Source organism: Mustelus asterias, unplaced genomic scaffold, assembly GCF_964213995.1.
Source record: "Mustelus asterias unplaced genomic scaffold, sMusAst1.hap1.1 HAP1_SCAFFOLD_42, whole genome shotgun sequence".
NCBI classification, from domain to species: Eukaryota; Metazoa; Chordata; class Chondrichthyes; order Carcharhiniformes; family Triakidae; genus Mustelus; species Mustelus asterias.
Genome location: NW_027590119.1, coordinates 452378 through 469497, shown reverse-complemented (window position 1 = coordinate 469497; position 17120 = coordinate 452378). Strand labels below are relative to the sequence as shown.

The following is a 17120-nucleotide window of genomic DNA, read 5'->3' as shown; positions in this document are numbered from 1 at the left end:
TTTTGAATAAACTGAAGGTCGATAAGTCCCCTGGGCCTGATGAAATGTATCCTAGGATTCTGTGGGAGGCAAGGGATGAGATTGCAGAGCCTTTGGCGTTGATCTTTGGGTCCTCGCTGTCCACGGGGATGGTGCCAGAGGACTGGAGAATGGCGAATGTTGTTCCTCTGTTTAAGAAAGGGAATAGAAATGACCCTGGTAATTATAGACCGGTTAGTCTTACTTCGGTGGTTGGTAAATTGATGGAAAGGGTCCTTAGGGATGGGATTTACGACCATTTAGAAAGATGCGGATTAATCCGAGATAGTCAGCACGGATTCGTGAAGGGCAAGTCGTGCCTCACAAATTTGATAGAATTTTTTGAGGAGGTAACTAAGTGTGTTGATGAAGGTAGGGCAGTTGATGTCATATACATGGATTTTAGTAAGGCGTTTGATAAGGTCCCCCATGGTCGGCTTATGATGAAAGTGAGGAGGTGTGGGATAGAGGGAAAGTTGGCCGATTGCATAGGTAACTGGCTGTCTGACCGAAGACAGAGGGTGGTGGTCGATGGAAAATTTTCGGATTGGAGGCAGGTTGCTAGCGGTGTGCCGCAGGGATCAGTGCTTGGTCCTCTGCTCTTTGTGATTTTTATTAATGACTTAGAGGAGGGGGCTGAAGGGTGGATCAGTAAATTTGCTGATGACACCAAGATTGGTGGAGTAGTGGATGAGGTGGAGGGCTGTTGTAGGCTGCAAAGAGACATAGATAGGATGCAAAGCTGGGCTGAAAAATGGCAAATGGAGTTTAACCCTGATAAATGTGAGGTGATTCATTTTGGTAGGACAAATTTAAATGTGGATTACAGGGTCAAAGGTAGGGTTCTGAAGACTGTGGAGGAACAGAGAGATCTTGGGGTCCATATCCACAGATCTCTAAAGGTTGCCACTCAAGTGGATAGAGCTGTGAAGAAGGCCTATAGTGTGTTAGCTTTTATTAACAGGGGGTTGGAGTTTAAGAGCCGTGGGGTTATCCTGCAACTGTACAGGACCTTGGTGAGACCACATTTGGAATATTGTGTGCAATTCTGGTCACCTCACTATAAGAAGGATGTGGAAGCGCTGGAAAGAGTGCAGAGGAGATTTACCAGGATGCTGCCTGGTTTGGAGGGTAGGTCATATGAGGAAAGGTTGAGGGAGCTAGGGCTGTTCTCTCTGGAGCGGAGGAGGCTGAGGGGAGACTTAATAGAGGTGTATAAAATGATGAAGGGGATAGATAGAGTGAACGTTCAAAGACTATTTCCTCGGGTGGATGGAGCTATTACAAGGGTGCATAACTATAGGGTTCGTGGTGGGAGATACAGGACGGATATCAGAGGTAGGTTCTTTACGCAGAGAGTGGTTGGGGTGTGGAATGGACTGCCTGCAGTGATAGTGGAGTCAGACACTTTAGAAACATTTAAGCGGTTATTGGATAGGCACATGGAGCACACCAGGATGATAGGGAGTGGGATAGCTTGATCTTGGTTTCAGATAAAGCTCGGCACAACATCGTGGGCCGAAGGGCCTGTTCTGTGCTGTACTGTTCTATGTTCTATGTTCTTTGGTGCGATTTGGAGGATTTATATTTTTTTGTGGAGGAGTGGGGAGGGAAGGGGGTTCAATATCTCGGCCTCTGTCACTACCACTTTCCCTCTCTCTCTCTCCATCCATTTGCTTCAATGTTGCATCTTGTAATTAATGTAAAATAAAATCCCATTGTGGTTTGCTGTTTTTTTATTGTTGTGGGGTGTATGAGGGGTATGCGGACGGGCCAGATGGTGGGAAACAGTGGCTCTCTTTTCCCCTCTCGCCCTTCCCATCCGTGTGTGGCATGTTTTGGGGCTGGAAAGGACAATTCTCTTTCACTGGGGTGGGAAAAATCCTGTTCTTTGTCCCCAAGGTTTAATGCATCCTCTGTGACTAGGCCTCAATTCAAGGCCTAATCTCAGGGGCCTCAGGATGCCTTTTCCATTCGCTTCATTCCATACTTTTACTGTGTTTAATTTTATGAGATCACTCGTTAAATAAAACTGCGGCAGCCACATCAATTCATTTCACTCATGTTGCAATTGTCGGTTTTCCAACTCTCTCACCCAACATTCTCGTTCGACTGTGTTATCAGTGAGGGAGAGAGAGGGAGAAAGAGGAAGGTGCAAGAGAGAGAAAGAAAGAGAGAGAGAGAAGCCCGAGAGGAAGGGAGAGGTGAGAAGTTGAATTGTCGTGGGAGGTGGGGGGCGGGGTGGGGGGCTGGGGGTGGGGGTGGGGGGGGGGGCGGAGAGGGGACGTGGTTAGTGCATCATCCACTGTTTTATCCCAGCTGAGCCCCCCAGTCATTGAAACATATAAACTAGAAGCATGAGGAGGAGCCTCCGCCGCCATTCATTTTTATTGTGGCTGATCATCACATTTAATACCTTGATTCCCTCTTAACCCAAATCCTTTCATCCCTTTAGCCCCGAGAGCTATATCTAATTTATTTTTGAAATCACAGAACGCCTGTGAATTCCACACATTCTGACTGAAAACATTTCTCCTCCCCTCAGTTCTAAAAAAGGTTTTCCCTTATCATCAAACTCAGACAGCTAGTTGTGGACTCCCCCACCATTGGTAACATTCTTTCTGAATCGACCCGTTCGAATCCTGTTTGAATTTTATACGTTTCTCTGAGATTCCCTCTCACTATTCTGAATGCATTTGCCTTAACAACATTCGGTGGTATTGAATTCCAAAGATTCACCACCCTCTGACTGAATAAATTTCTCCTCACCTCAGTTCCAGAATGTTTGTCCCTAATTCGAAATCTATGACCCCTCGTTCTCGACTCCCCCACCATTGGTAACATTCTTTCCGAATCGACCATGCCTCATTCTGTTAGAATTTAATACGTTTCTATGAGGTCCCCTCTCACTGTACAAATTTCCATTGAATATAATCCTAACCAATCTAATCTTTCCTCATATGACAGGCCTGCCATCCGAGGGATCAGCCTGGTAAACCGTTGCTGTACTTCCTCTATAGCAAGGACATCCTTCCTCAGATAATGACACCAAAACTGTGCAAAATTCTCCAGGTGTGGCCTCACCAATGCTTTATAAATTGCAGCAAATCATCCCTATCGCTAAATAGGAATCATCTCGCTATGAAAACGTACAGACCATTTGGCTCCATTACTGCCTGCTGTACCTGTCTGGTTCCCTGCAGTGAATGATGCTCGAGGAGACCAAGGTTTTGATGAGTATCCACCTCCCTCAATTTACACCCATTCAATAATAACTTGTCTTCCTAATATTCCTACCAGAGTCGATATCCTCACAGTGATCCACATTAAACTGCATCTGCCATGCGTATGACCACACCCTCAGCCTGTCCAAATCACGCTGAATATTCTCTTCACCCTCCCACCCAGCTTTGTACCATCTGGAAATTTGGAGATGATGCATTCAGGAACCCTTCTGGAAGACTAAATAAACCATATCCACTGGTCCCCCTCGGTCAACTCTATTATTTCCACCCTCAAACAATTCCAAGATATTCCAATCATGATTTCCCTTTTGGAAATGCACGCTGACTTTGTCTGATCATGGCACTGCCTTCCAAATGCCGAGTTATGAAATCCTTGAAGTTTGACTCTTGCAACTCCCCCAGCACCGACGTTAGGCTCACTGGTCTATAGTTCACTGTTTTCTCTCTACAGTACTGTCTGAATACCGGGCTTGCATTAGCTACCTTCCAATCTGTAGGAACCAACCAGGAGTCCAATAAAATTGGAAAATAACCACAATTGGATCTGCTATTCCCAGGAAGACTTCTTTAAGTACTCTTGGGATGAAGATTATCAGGACCTGGAGATTTATCCACCTTCAATCCCGTCATTTTCCCCAAAACAATGTCTCGACAAATTCAAATTTCCTTCAGCTTCTCTCTAAAACTTGTTCCTCTCAGAATTTTTGGTATATTATTCATGTCTTCCTTTCTGAAGATCGAAGCAATGTACAATTTAATTCCTCAGCTGTTACTTTGTTCCCCGTTGTGGGATCTCCCATTTCTGACTGCAAAGGTCCTAGTTTGTCAATCTGTTTCTCTTTACATACCGATAGGCATTTTTCAAAGTCAGTTGTTATGTTCCATGGTAGATTACTTTCCTACTCTATTTTTCTTTCCTTAATCAATCCCTTGCTCCTCCCAAGAGGCTGGATTGTTAAGCAGCGATTGTGTTGTTGAAGGTGAATCTGTGATGTGTTTTAGCTTTTCACTAGTTCACACCTACAATTGTGTTTTAAATCTGGTTGCTCCCACATTGCAGTGTGATTGTGGGATCTTGCTGTGCAGGATGACCAGTATGATTTCGGAAATGACACAGGAACATTTTATTTTCCTCAGAGCCCCTCTAGCCCTCCTGCTGCTGACCTTAATCGACAAACCTTGGACATGGACCCCTCTGCTAAGGTGATAAAGTTTTTTCTGAACTATCCTATCTACGTTCCTCTTACTTTTGTACACATCAATGGCGACCACGCTCGGTGTTCACTGTGTTAAGGAAAGCAACCCTCGCCTAACCAGACTGTCTTCACTGCAGAAACACTGCGGCCCAGGTAACATCCTGGTGAATCTCCTTTGCATTCCTTCTGGAGCAATCACATCCTCCTTCTCGTGAGGCCAGAGTACTTCTCAGAGTACTCTCGCTGAAGACAAATGAGCGTTTCATACATCTCCATCATGACCTCCTTGCTTCTAACTTCTACAGATCAGCTAATAAAGGAAATTGTCATGTCTGCGTGCTTAAGCAGATGGTCATCAGAAGTTACCCACTGGAATGGAAAACAATGGAAGGTTTATGTTTTTTCTTGAGTTTAAACAGAAATTAAATTTTAGAAAATCCAAAGAGCAGTTGTCCTGTCACAACCTTAACAGAAACAAAATAAATGAACTAACACAGGCTATGATAACGTGCATTCAGCACACATTCCAAAATTAAGATCATTCTTGACAGATTTCATTGAATAATTTTCGCAGTTTTCAGGAATGTTGATGTCCGACACATGGCGTTTCTAGATGCCTTCAGTCAGTTAATACTTAACAGACTCATGGGAAATTTCAGTGCAAGTGGAATTAGAGGAACATCAGCAGAATGACCAGGAGCTGTTTACAAAGACTCAAGATGTGGAGATGCCGCCGTTGGACTGGGGTAAACACAGTAAAAAGTCTTACAACACCAGGTTAAAGTCCAACAGGTTTATTTGGTAGCAAAAGCCACTAGCTTTTGGAACAGGCTGTCCCTTCGTCAGGTGGGTGGGAGTTCACATCACAAACAGGGCACAAAGACACAAACTCAATTTACATGAATAATGATTGGAATGTGAGTCTTCACAGCTCATCAAGTCTTAAAGGGACAGAAAATGTGAGTGGAGGGAGCGTTAAGCACAGGTTAGAGATGTGTATTGTCTCCAGACAGGACAGCTAGTGAGATTTTGCACATCCAGGCAAGTTGTGGGGGTTACAGGTAGTGTGACATGAACCCAATATCCCGGTTGAGGCCATCCCCATGTGTGCGGAACATGGCTATCAGTCTCTGCTCAGCGACTCTGCGCTGTCGTGTGTCGTGAAGGCCGCCTTGGAGAACGCTCACCCGGAGATCAGAGGCTGAATGCCCACGACCGCTGAAGTGCTCCCCAACAGGAAGAGAACAGTCTTGCCTGGTGATTGTCGAGCGGTGTCCATTCATCCGTTGTCGTAGCGTCTGCATGGTTTCCCCAATGTACCATGCCTCGGGACATCCTTTCCTGCAGCGTAACAGGCAGACAACGTTGGCCGAGTTGCAAGAGTTTTAAGAGCACTCTTGCAACTCGGCCAACGTTGTCTACCTGTTACGCTGCAGGAAAGGATGTCCCGAGGCATGGTACATTGGGGAAACCATGCAGATGCTACGACAACGGATGAATGAACACCAGTCGACAATCACCAGGCAAGACTGTTCTCTTCCTGTTGGGGAACACGTCAGTGGTCATGGGCAGTCAGCCTCTGATCTCTGGATAAGCGTTCTCCAAGGCGGCCTTCACGACACACAACAGCGCAGAGTCGCTGAGCAGAGACTGATAGCCAGGTTCCACACACATGGGGACAGCCTCAACCAGGATATTGGGTTCATGTCACACTATCTGTAACCCCCACAACTTGCCTGGATGTGCAAAATCTCACGAGCTGTCCTGTCTGGAGGCAATACACATCTCTTTAACCTGTGCTTAATGCTCCCTCCACTCACATTGTCTTTACCTTTAAGACTTGATGAGCTGTGAAGACTCACATTCCAATCATTATTCATGTAAATTGAGTTTGTGTCTTTGTGCCCTGTTTGTGATCGGAACTCCCAGACACCTGACGAAGGGACAACCTGTTCCGAAAGCTCGTGGCTTTTGCTAACAAAATAAACCTGTTGGACTTTAACCTGGTGTTGTAAGACTTCTTACTGTACAAAGCCTCAACAGAGGGAATTAGAACATAAGAAATTGGAGCAGGAGTAGGCCATCTAGCCCCTCGAGCCTTCCCCCCGCCCATTCAATAAGATCATGGCTGTTCTGTGACAGTGGTTTAGTTCCACTTACCCACCTGCTTCCCAGAACCCTTAATTCCCTTGTTGATCAGAAATCTATCTACCTGTGACTGAAACATATTTAACGAGGTAGCCTCCACTGCTTCAATGGGCAGAGGATTCCAGAGATTCACTACCCTCTGAGAGAAGAAGTGCCTCCTCAACTCTGTTCTAAACTGACTCCCCCTTATTTTGAGGTTGTGTCCTCGAGTTCTTGTTTCCTTTCTAAGTGGAAAGAATCTCTCTGCCTCTAACCTGTTTAGCCTCTTCATTATCTTATATATATCTGTAAGATCTCCCCGCAGCCTTCTAAACATAGATAAGCTGCAGAGCTGGACTGAGAGGTGGCAAATGGAGTTTAATGCGGAAAAGTGTGAGGTGATTCACTTTGGAAGGAGAAACAGGAATACAGAGTATTGGGCTAATGGCAAGATACTTGGTAGCGTGGATGAACGGAGCGATCTGGGTGTCCATGTGCATAGATCCCTGAAAGGTGGCACCCAGGTTGATAGGATTGTTAAGAAGGCGTACGGTGTGTTAGCTTTTATTGGTAGAGGGATTGAGTTTCAGAGCCAGGATGTCATGATGCAACTGTACAAAACTCTGGTGCGGCCGCACTTGGGGTATTGCGTACATTTCTCGTCGCCGTATTATAGGAAAGATGTAGAAGTGTTGGAAAGGGTGCAGAGGAGCTTTACCAGGATGTTGCCTGTTATGGTGAGAAAATCGTATGATGAAAGGCTGAGGGGCTTGACGTTGTTTTCGTTAGAGCGAAGAAGGTTAAGTGGTGACTTAATAGAGGCATACAAGATGATCAGAGGATTAGATAGGGTGGATAGTGCGAGCCTTTTTCCTCGGATGGTGATGGCTAGCATGAGGGGACATAGCTTTAAATTGAGGGGTGAGAGATATAGGACAGATTTTAGAGGTAGGTTCTTTACTCAGAGAGTAGTAAGGGCGTGGAATGCCCTGCCTGCAGCAGTAGTGGACTCGTGAACATTAAGAGCATTCAAATGGTTATTGGATAAACATATGAATGATATTGGAATAGCGTAGATTAGAGGGGCTTTATATTGGTTTTACTGGTCGGCGCAACATCGAGGGCCGAAGGGCCTGTACTGCGCTGTAATGTTCTATGTTTTATGTTCTAAACTCCAACGAGTACAGGCCCAATTAAGTGATTTTCTCTGCTGGAAGGTGGTAAGTGGTTTTCCACAAGGTTCAGCGCTGGGATCACGGTCCTTCACCATTTACATCAACAAGATGGAATCAGGAAGCAAAATTATAATTTCAAAATTTACAAACAAATCCAAACTCAGAATGAAAATGAGCAGAATGGAAGAATACACCTAAACACAATAACACATTAATAATCAGTTATAAACTTGCAAATTGGGTATTAGAATTGGAAATTAATTTCAGCACAGCTCAGTATCGGGTTCTGCATTCTGATCAGAACAATATGTTTCCCAATCACTCTATAGAAATCAAGTGTCTGGATGTTTTCGAGGAGTTTAGGGCTTCAGGTGATCAGATTCACAAATCGCTTTAAGAAGCAACACAGTTTAGACAGAACCACAACAATCCAGAAAATAAACTTTGGAGTTCATTTATAGATTATTGGAAATATGAACAAATCACAAAATCTTTGACAGTCACTGAATACTGCACGGTTTGTAATTGGGTTGTTTGAATATCAGGAACTAGCTGAAACCTCTTTCTTTTCAGTACAAAGCCGAGGTATGGAGAAATTTCACATCATACATTGACCACCAAACAAAGCCAAACTCTTCCTGTTTTCAACATATTCCAAAGATAAAAGACTGAGGCAGCTCCACAGAATGGACATCTCACTCACCAAATTAAAATAGGATATATTTAAAATTGAACCAACTTATTTCATTCCAATTCTTTTCCTAAACACAATACAATTCTACATGGACAGATAGTGCCAGATATTAATGGAGACTTGAATCAGATATTCCACTCAAGTGAAAGAACCACAATCAGTCCAATTTTACACTAACAGATATACTCTGCAATACTTGTTCACTGGTGTCAGGTATTCCACTCTGGTTAGTGATCCACACTCAAATTTCGATTATATTTTTACTGCCACTAAACATTATTTCAGAGAGATCACCTTCAATGAGATCCAATCTTACAATAGATAAGATTGAGTAGTTGATGAAGGAAGGGCCGTGTATGTCGTCGATATGGATTTCAGTAAAGCATTTTAGAAAGTCCCACATGGCAGCTGGGTTAAGAAGGTTAAGGTTCATGGGATACAAGGAGAAGTGGCGAGATGGGTGGAGAACTGGCTTGGCCATAAGAGACAGAGGGTAGTGGTCGAACGGTCTTTTTCCAGCTGGAGGTCTGTGACCAGTGGTGTTCCGCAGGGCTCTGTACTGGGACCTCTGCTATTTGTGGTATATATAAGTGATTTGGAAGAAGGTGTAACTGGTGTGATCAGCAGGTTTGCGGATGACACGAAGATGGCTGGACTTGCGGATATTGATGAACATTGTCGGACAATACAGCAGGATATAGATAGGCTGGAAAATTGGGTGGAGAGGTGGCAGATGGAATTTAATCCAGATAAATGCGAAGTGATGCATTTTGGAAGAAATAATATAGGGAGGAGTTATACAATAAATGGCAGAGCCATCAAGAATATAGAAACTCAGAGGGACCTAGGTGTGCAAGTCCACAAATCCTTGAAGGTGGCAACACAGGTGGAGAAGGTGGTGAAGAAGGCATATGGTATGCTTGCCTTTATAGGACGGGGTATAGAGTATAAAAGCTGGAGTCTGATGATGCAGCTGTATAGAACGCTGGTTAGGCCACATTTGGAGTACTGCGTCCAGTCCTGGTCGCCGCACCACCAGAAGGATCTGGAGGCTTCAGAGAGAGTGCAGAGAAGGTTTACCAGGATGTTGCCGGGTTTGAGGGCTTAGCTATGAGGAGAGATTGGGTAAGCTGGGCTTGTTCTCCCTGGAAAGATGTAGAATGAGGGGAGACCTAATAGAGGTGTACAAAATTATGAAAGGTATAGATAGGGTGAACAGTGGGAAGCTTTTTCCCAGGTCGGAGGTGACGATCACGAGGGGTCACGGGCTCAAGGTGAGAGGGGAGAGGTATAACTCAGATATCAGAGGGACGTTTTTTACACAGAGGGTGGTGGGGGCCTGGAATGCGCTGCCAAGTAGGGTGGTGGAGGCAGGCATGCTGACATCGGTTAAGACTTGCCTGGATAGTCACATGAGCAGCCTGGGAATGGAGGGATACAAACGATTGGTCTTGTTGGACCAGGGAGCGGCACAGGCTTGGAGAGCCGAAGGGCCTGTTTCCTGTGCTGCAGGAAACGTTTTCTTTATTACATTAATTTCATTGAGTCGTGAACCCGTGAGTAACAGACAGAACACACTACGAAAACAAAAAGGGACGGTCAATAGGGAATTAAAGGTGCTATATTTAAATGCCCGCAGTGTCCGGAACAAGGTAGATGAGCTTGTGGCCCAGATTGTGACTGGCAGGTATGATGTGGTAGGCATCACAGAGACGTGGTTGCAGGGGGTTCAGGACTGGCAGTTAAACATCCAGGGATTCACAACCTATCGAAAAGACAGAGGGGTGGGTAGAGGGGGCGGGGTTGCCTTGTTAATTAGAAATGAAATTAAATCAATAGCACTAAACGACATAGGGTCAGACGATGTGGAGTCTGTGTGGGTAGAGTTGAGGAACCACAAAGGCAAAAAAACCATAATGGGAGTTATGTACAGGCCTCCTGACAGTGGTCAGGACCAGGGGCACAAAATGCACCACGAAATAGAAAGGGCATGTCAGAAAGGCAAGGTCACAGTGATCATGGGGGATTTCAATATGCAGGTGGACTGGGTAAATAATGTTGCCAGTGGACCCAAAGAAAGGGAATTCATTGAATGTTTACAGGATGGCTTTTTGGAACAGCTTGTGATGGAGCCCACGAGGGAACAGGCTATTCTGGACTTAGTGTTATGTAATGAGCCAGACGTGATAAAAGATCTTAAAGTAAGGGAACACTTAGGAAGCAGTGATCATAATATGGTAGAATTCAGTCTGCAATTTGAAAGAAGGAAGGCAGAATCAGATGTGAAGGTTCTACAGTTAAATAAAGGTAATTACAGGCGCATGAGGGAGGAACTGACAAAAATCGACTGGAAGCAGAGCCTAATGGGAAAGACAGTAGAACAGCAATGGCAGGAGTTTCTGGGAGTAATTGAGGACACAGTGCAGAGGTTCATCCCAAACAAAAGAAAGGTTATCAGAGGGGGGATTAGGCAGCCATGGCTGACAAAGGAAGTCAGGGAATGCATCAAGGCAAAAGAGAGAGCCTATAATGTGGCAAAGAGTAGTGGGAAGTCAGAAGATTGGGAAGGCTATAAAAACAAACAGAGGATAACAAAGAGAGAAATAAGGAAGGAGAGGATCAAATATGAAGGTAGGCTAGCCAGTAACATTAGGAATGATAGTAAAAGTTTCTTTAAATACATTAAAAACAAACGGGAGGCAAAAGTAGACATTGGGCCGCTCCAAAATGACGCTGGTAATCTAGTGATGGGAGACAAGGAAATAGCTGAGGAACTTAATAAGTACTTTGCGTCAGTCTTCACAGTAGAAGACATGAGTAATATCCCAACAATTCAGGAAAGTCAGGGGGCAGAGTTGAATATGGTTGCCATCACAAAGGAGAAAGTGCTAGAGAAACTAAAAGGTCTGAAAATTGATAAATCTCCGGGCCCAGATGGGCTACATCCTAGAGTTCTAAAGGAGATAGCTGAAGAAATAGTGGAGGCGTTAGTTATGATCTTTCAAAAGTCACTGGAGTCAGGGAAAGTCCCAGAGGATTGGAAAATCGCTGTTGTAACCCCACTGTTCAAGAAGGGAACAAGAAAAAAGATGGAAAATTATAGGCCAATTAGCCTAACCTCAGTTGTTGGCAAAATTCTAGAATCCATCGTTAAGGATGAGATTTCTAAATTCTTGGAAGTGCAGGGTCGGATTAAGACAAGTCAGCATGGATTTAGTAAGGGGAGGTCGTGCCTGACAAACCTGTTAGAGTTCTTTGAAGAGATAACAAATAGGTTAGACCAAGGAGAGCCAATGGATGTTATCTATCTTGACTTCCAAAAGGCCTTTGACAAGGTGCCTCACGGGAGACTGCTGAGTAAAATAAGGGCCCATGGTATTCGAGGCAAGGTACTAACATGGATTGACGATTGGCTGTCAGACAGAAGGCAGAGAGTTGGGATAAAAGGTTCTTTCTCAGAATGGCAACCGGTGACAAGTGGTGTCCCGCAGGGTTCAGTGTTGGGGCCACAGCTGTTCTCTTTATATATTAACGATCTAGATGACGGGACTGGGAGCATTCTGGCCAAGTTTGCCGATGATACAAAGATAGGTGGAGGGGCAGGTAGTATTGAGGAGGTGGGGAGGCTGCAGAAAGATTTAGACAGTTTAGGAGAGTGGTCCAAGAAGTGGCTGATGAAATTCAACGTGGGCAAGTGCGAGGTCGTACACTTTGGAAAAAAGAATAGAGGCATGGACTATTTTCTAAACGGTGACAAAATTCATAATGCTAAAGTGCAAAGGGACTTGGGAGTCCTAGTCCAGGATTCTCTAAAGGTAAACTTGCAGGTTGAGTCCGTAATTAAGAAAGCAAATGTAATGTTGTCATTTATCTCAAGAGGCTTGGAATACAAAAGCAGGGATGTACTTCTGAGGCTTTATAAAGCACTGGTTAGGCCCCATTTGGAGTACTGTGAGCAATTTTGGGCCCCACACCTCAGGAAGGACATACTGGCACTGGAGCGGGTCCAGCGGAGATTCACACGGATGATCCCAGGAATGGTAGGCCTGACATACGATGAACGTCTGAGGATCGTGGGATTATATTCATTGGAGTTTAGGAGGTTGAGGGGAGATCTGATAGAAACTTACAAGATAATGAACGGCTTAGATAGGATGGACGTAGGGAAGTTGTTTCCATTAACAGGGGAGACTAGGACGCGGGGGCACAGCCTTAGAATAAAAGGGAGTCACTTTAGAACAGAGATGAGGAGAAATTTCTTCAGCCAGAGAGTGGTGGGTCTGTGGAATTCATTGCCACAGAGGGCTGTGGAGGCCGAGACGTTGAGCGTCTTCAAGACAGAAATTGATAAATTCTTGATTTCTCGAGGAATTAAGGGCTATGGGGAGAGAGCGGGTAAATGGAGTTGAAATCAACCATGATTGAATGGTGGAGTGGACTCGATGGGCCGAATGGCCTTACTTCCGCTCCTATGTCTTATGGTCTTATGGTCTTATGGGAGGATATCGTGTCTTTGTGCCTGGACTTGCAGTATCTCACTCACTGTTCTGTCTGGAGACAATACACATCTCTTTAACCTGTGTTTAATGCTCCCTCCACCCACATTGTCTGTACCTTTAAGACCTGGCTGGCTGTAGGGATTCGCATTCTAATTAGTATTCTGTAACTTGATTTCTGTGTCTCTGTGCACTGTTTGAGAGCACATTTCCACTCCATTTGACGAAGGAGCAGTGCTCCGAAAGCTTATGGTATTTGCTACCAACTAAACTTGTTGGACTTTAACCTGGTGTTGTGAGACTTCTTACTGTGTTCACCCCAGTCCAACGCCGGCATCACCACATCATTACAAAGACAGAACACAGGGAGCCGGAGTAAAGGGATTTTCTCTGATTGCTGGAAGGGGTGGGGGGGGGGGGGGGAGTGGTTTTCCACACGGATCAGCTGGGATCACTATCCTTCACCATTTACATAAACAATATGGAATCAGGAAGCAAAATGATAATTTCAAAATTTACAAACCAATCCAAACTGAGAATGAGAATGAGCAGAGTGGAAGAATACAACTCAACACAATAACACATTAATAATAAATTATAAACTTGCAAATTGGGTATTCAAATTGGAAATTAATTTCACCACAGCTCAGTGTCAGGTTCTGCATTCTGATCAGAACAATGTGTTTTCAAATCACTCGATAGAATTCAAGTATCTGAATGCTTTCGAGGAGTTTAGGGCTTCAGGTGATCAGATTCACAAATCGCTTGAATCAGCAACACAGTTTAGACATAACCATAACAATCCGGAAAAAAAATATTGGAATCCATTTCCAGATCAATGGAAATGTGAACAGATCACGAAATGTTTGACAATCACAGGATATTCCTCGGTTTGTAATTGGTTTGTTTAAATATCAGGAACTCGCTGAAACCTGGTTCTTTTCAATACAAAGCCGAGGTATGGAGAAATTTCACATCACACAATCATCACCCAAACATCTTTAAAGCAAAGCCAAACTCTTCTTGGCCTTTTGGCTCAGATCAAGTGTAGTATCGACATGCTGTACTTGGTTGAAGTCATTTCGCTTCATTTGAAGAAATTTTTAAAAGCGGCATCTCGGCCTTTTGGCGAAGATGCAAATGAGATCAAGCCGTGGAGGAGGTGCAATGCCTACTCCAATCAACTTGTATCATGTAGATCAAGCCCCAGACGGGAGGTCAGAGCCCCGTCTTGTCAGCTTGGATCGGAAATGTCTCAAATTGTTGAGACTCTGAATTGGACTTGATTTGATTGAATTGGATTTAAAAAAGAATTAAAAAGCCAAACTCTTCCTGTTTTCAACATATTCCAAAGGTAAAAGACTCAGACAGCTCCACAGAATGGACATCTTACTCACCAAATTAAAATAGTATATGTTTGAAATTGAAACAACTTCTTTCATTTCAATTCTTTTCCTAAACATAATACAATTCTACATGGACAGATAGTGCCAGATATTAATGGAGACTTCGATCAGATATTCCACTCAGGTTAAAGAATCACAATCAGTAGAATTTCACACTGACAAATATAAACTGCAATACTTGTTCACTGGTGTCCGGTATTCCACTCTGGTTAGTGACCCACATTCAAATTTCCATTATATTCTTACTCCCACTCAACATTATTTCAGAGCGATCACCTTCACTGAGGTCCAATCTTACAATAGATAAGACTGAATAGTTCACTCCTCAATACATTAAGTTCATTGAGTAGTGAGTCCGTGAATAACAGACAGAGGCTCATTGTCAGTTGATGAAAATGATTAAAAACACAGAGATATTTCAAGTCATTCGATTTAAGTAAATTACATCGTTCACCTGGAGTCTGTATAACAGCGAGCATAAGATCCGCATGGAGCATTTTCAGTCAGAGTTTAAAATCAGAGAGCCGTTCACACAGATTTACACAACCTCAATGATTAGAGTCACTCACCGGGAACACCAATAATGGCGATGATTGGGTAGAATATTTCCAGAACCGTGTTGATTGGATACAGCATCTTCAGTGTGAGGTGATGTGCCTCTTCGTGCTGCTGAAAGTCTCTCTGTCTCGAACTCTGACGTTATATATTCCCAAACTCTTTAATTTATACACTGTATATTCACGTTCGGGACATTGTGGCAGCAACCTGGTTTGAAGTATTTTTTTAAATACATGAACAAACAGATTACGACATCGAGTTCAGTGATGGAAAATATTTATTTTTAGGATTGACTTACTTCTTTCCAAACACTGGATTCTGTTGATCACATTTATCAAGTAATAACAAGTGGAAAGATGCTGTCCACTCAAACACCATCAGTCCCACCTCTCGATTTCACATTGTTTCAGTGATATCTGTCACTGGACTGTCACATTTCAGTAATTGTGTTCCAATTGTTACAGTGTCTCTCTGTGTGATCTTTAACAGTGGGCATTCTGCGATGTGATTTAAATGGGTTAGAGTTTAGGATAAATTGCAAAATTCCGTTGATCAATAATTTGGAACTATTTCGTCTGCAAAGAAATTTGTTTTTTTTTATCCCGAAATCAAATGCAGCTCCTCAAACTGAGAAAATATTCAGAAACAATGGAACATCTCAGAAAATTCAGGCCCTGCAGCAGATACAAACACATCACCTCTTAGAGCAGTAAAATAACAGATTTAACTGTGACCAGCAATGCATAGGCTCCAAATGACACTGGACCCACATCTGATACAGTGTTCAGAAACGTGCTCAGATGTGGAAGGAGAGAGATGAGCACAAGAGAGAGGGAGGACTTGTGGGATGGGCTGAATCTAGAAAGGGTGCGAGGCTGGGAAAATGAATGGATAAGAGTGAGAGCGGAAGACTCTGAGCGAATGAAAGTGAAAAAGAGGAAGACAGAAGGATAGATTGGGCGAGAGTGAGGGCGTCATGATGGGGGAAGCAGTTATTGTGAGAGGAATGGTGGTTATAACAGTAAGTTAACTTAGAGAGAAGTCAGCTCCGTTGGCTATGAGGAGAGGTTGAATAAATAATAGGATTGTTTTCACTGGAAAGACGGAGGCTGAGGGGAGACCTGACAGAGGTTTACAAAATTGTAAGAGGCACAGACAGGGTGGATAGTCAGAGGCTTTTCTCCAAGGGTGGAAGTGTCAATTACAAGGAGGCACAGGTTCAAGATGGCAGGAGGAAATATTAAGGGAGATGTGCGGGGAATCTTTTTCACACAGAGAGTGGTGGGTGCCCGGAATGCGCTGCCAGGGGATGTGTTGGAATCAGGCACATTAGCAACATTTAAGAGGCATCTGGATTGATAAATTATTGGAGGTAAGAGGGATACTGACCGAGTAATCTCAGAAGGTTTTATTTTAAATTTGGGCATCATGATCGGCACAGGTTTGGAGGTCGAAGGGCCTATTCCTGTGCTGTCCATTTCTTTGCCGTTTGTTCTTTGAGAGTATGCATCAAGAAAGATGCAACTGGGGTAAGAGAGAATTAGACAAATCAGACCACAAGACTGTGATCCTGCTACAGGCTTACACGCAAAGGCTAAAGCGGGATGATCCATCAAATAAAGTCATGCTATGTTGGTCTGAGGAATCGAAAGATCTCCTACGTGACTGCTTAGAGTCCGTAGACAGGTCAGTATTTAAAAACTCTGTGACCAACCTGAACCAGTACGTCACTACTGCAACTGACTTCATTAGGAAATGTGTAGAAGACTGTGGCCAAGAAGATATTGCGTGTGTTTCCCAACCGGAAACCATGGATGAATACGGATATGCACTGCGTTCTGGAGTCCAGGTCTGAGGCATTCAAGTTAGAGGACGCTGACCTGTACAAGACAGATATGATCTACACATATCCATCAAAGATGCCAAGAGCCAGTACCGGACCATGCTAGTGCCCCATGCTAGCCACACGGACCTCCACCGACTATGCCAAGGTCTGCAAGACATAGTAGACTTCAAGATGAAGGCCAGTAAAATCGCTGGCTTCAACGCACCGATTTCTAATAAGCTCAATGTGTTCTATGCCCGTGTTGAGCATGAGGTCAGCATGAGCATGTCCTCCACCCCAGAAGCCTCGGATGAAGCTGTACCTGAGGTCACCATTGCAGATGTCAGAACAGCCTACTCGAAAGTCAACCCATGCAAAGC

General features: G+C 44.0%; 1 pseudogene; it reads left to right on the top strand.

Annotated features, from left to right (window-relative positions):
• The first annotated feature begins 13966 nt into the window (after positions 1 to 13966).
• Positions 13967 to 14145, top strand: LOC144482818 (U2 spliceosomal RNA; annotated as a pseudogene).
• Positions 14146 to 17120: the final 2975 nt, after the last annotated feature.